Source organism: Arachis hypogaea, chromosome 14 (assembly GCF_003086295.3).
Source record: "Arachis hypogaea cultivar Tifrunner chromosome 14, arahy.Tifrunner.gnm2.J5K5, whole genome shotgun sequence".
In the NCBI taxonomy this organism is placed as follows: domain Eukaryota; kingdom Viridiplantae; phylum Streptophyta; class Magnoliopsida; order Fabales; family Fabaceae; genus Arachis; species Arachis hypogaea.
The window spans coordinates 115,576,107-115,578,746 of record NC_092049.1 but is presented as its reverse complement, the minus strand read 5'-3'; the positions used below and the strand labels follow the sequence as shown (position 1 = coordinate 115,578,746).

General features: G+C 41.0%; 1 non-coding gene across 1 annotated transcript; it reads right to left on the bottom strand.

The window, feature by feature from the left end:
• Positions 1-810: 810 nt before the first annotated feature.
• On the bottom strand, positions 811-918 carry LOC112745988 (small nucleolar RNA R71). Its single transcript, XR_003173889.1, has one exon. It is a non-coding gene; the product is annotated as a small nucleolar RNA R71 (small nucleolar RNA).
• Positions 919-2,640: the final 1,722 nt, after the last annotated feature.

The following is a 2,640-nucleotide window of genomic DNA, read 5'->3' as shown; positions in this document are numbered from 1 at the left end:
AAAAATACTAACAATTTTCAAAAACCATTTTCGAAAATCACTAACTCTTTTTCAAAAATATTTTTCGAAAATTCTCTCTCTCCCATCTTATTCTATTTATTCATTCATATCCTAACATCTCATCTTACATCTCTGCCATCCTCACAGTTGTGTTTTTTCCATTATATTACATTCTCTGTCTCCCCCTTTTCTTCCACTTACAAAGGGATCCCTATACTGTGGTATAAAGGATCTCCATTATTATTATTATTATTTCTGTGCCCTCTTCTTTGTCATATGAGCAGGAGCAAGGATAAGAACATTCTTGTGGAAGCAGATCCAGAACCTGAAAGGACTCTGAAAAGGAAACTAAGAGAAGCTAAAATACAACAATCCAGAGATAATCTTTCAGAAATTTCCGAACAGGAAGAGGAGATGTCAGCCGAAAATAATAATAATGTAAGGAAGATGCTTGGTGACTTTACTGCACCTAATTCCAATTTACATGGAAGAAGCATCTCTATTCCTGCCATTGGAGCAAACAACTTTGAGCTGAAACCTCAATTAGTTTCTCTGATGCAACAGAACTGCAAGTTTCATGGACTTCCATCTGAAGATCCTTTTCAGTTTTTAATTGAATTCTTGCAGATATGTAATACTATTAAGACTAATGGAGTAGATCCTGAAGTCTACAGGCTCATGCTTTTCCCTTTTGCTGTAAGAGACAGAGCTAGATTATGGTTGGATTCTCAACCCAAAGACAGCCTGAACTCTTGGGATAAGCTGGTCACGGCTTTCTTAGCCAAGTACTTTCCTCCTCAAAAGCTGAGCAAGCTTAGAGCTGATGTTCAAACCTTCAGACAGGAAGAAGGTGAATCCCTCTATGAAGCTTGGGAAAGATACAAACAGTTGACCAAAAAGTGTCCCTCTGACATGCTTTCAGAATGGACCATCCTGGATATATTCTATGATGGTTTATCTGAGCTATCAAAGATGTCACTAGACACTTCTGCAGGTGGATCCATTCACCTAAAGAAAACGCCTGCAGAAGCTCAAGAACTCATTAACATGGTTGCAAATAACCAGTTCATGTACATTTCTGAAAGGAATCCTATGAGTAATGGGACGCCTATGAAGAAGGGAGTTCTTGAAGTTGATACTCTGAATGCCATATTGGCTCAGAACAAAATATTGACTCAGCAAGTCAATATGATCTCTCAGAGTCTGAATGGAATGCAAGCTGCATCCAACAGTACTCAAGAGGCATCTTCTAAAGAAGAAGCTTATGATCCTGAGAACCCTGCAATAGCAGAGGTGAATTACTTAGGTGAACCTTATGGAAACACCTATAACTCATCATGGAGAAATCATCCAAATTTCTCATGGAAGGATCAAAAGCCTCAACAAGGCTTTAATAATGGTGGAAGAAACAGGTTTAACAATAATAAACCTTTTCCATCATCCACTCAGCAACAGACAGAGAACTCTGAACAAAATGCTTCTAATTTAGCAAATCTAGTCTCTGATCTATCCAAGGCCACTGTGAGTTTCATGAATGAAACAAGGTCTTCCATTAGGAATTTGGAAGCACAAGTGGGCCAGCTGAGTAAAAGGATCACTGAAATCCCTCCCAGTACTCTCCCAAGCAATACAGAAGAGAATCCAAAAGGAGAGTGCAAGGCCATTGACATAAGCACTATGGCCGAACCCAATGAGGGAGAGGAGGACGTGAATCCCAAGGAGGAAGACCTCCTGGGACGTCCAGTGATCAATAAGGAGCTTCCCTCTGAGGAACCAAAGGACTCTGAGGCTCATCTAGAGACCATAGAGATTCCATTGAACCTCCTTATGCCCTTCATGAGCTCTGATGAGTATTCCTTTTTTAAAGAGAATGAGGATGTTACTGAAGAGCAAACTGCCAAGTTTCTTGGTGCAATCATGAAGCTGAATGCCAAATTATTTGGCATTGATACTTGGGAAGTTGAACCTCCCTTGTTCATCAATGAACTAAGTGATCTGGATCAACTGACATTGCCTCAGAAGAGACAGGATCCTGGAAAGTTCATAATACCTTGTATCATAGGCACCATGATCTTTAAGGCTCTGTGTGACCTTGGTTCAGGAATAAACCTCATGCCCCTCTCTGTAATAGAGAAACTGGGAATCTATGGGGTGCAAGCTGCTAAAATCTCATTAGAGATGGCAGACAGTTCAAGAAAACAGGCTTATGGACAAGTAGAGGACGTGTTAGTAAAGGTTGAGGGCCTTTACATCTCTGCTGATTTCATAGTCTTGGATACTGGAAAGGAAGAGGATGAATCCATCATCCTAGGAAGACCTTTCCTGGCCACAGCAAGAGCTGTGATTGATGTTGACAGAGGTGAAATAGTCCTTCAATGGAATGAGGACTCCCTTGTGTTTAAAACTCAAAGATCTCCCTCTGCAACCATGGAGAGGAAGCAGAAAAAGCTTCTCTCAAAGCAGAGTCAACCAGAGCCCCCACAGTCAAACTCTAAGTTTGGTGTTGGGAGGCCACAACCAAACTCTAAGTTTGGTGTTGAACTCCCATATCCAAACTCTAAGTTTGGTGTTGGAGAGTCTCAACAAAGCTCTGCACATCTGTGAGGCTCCATGAGAGCCCACTGTCAAGCTATTGACATT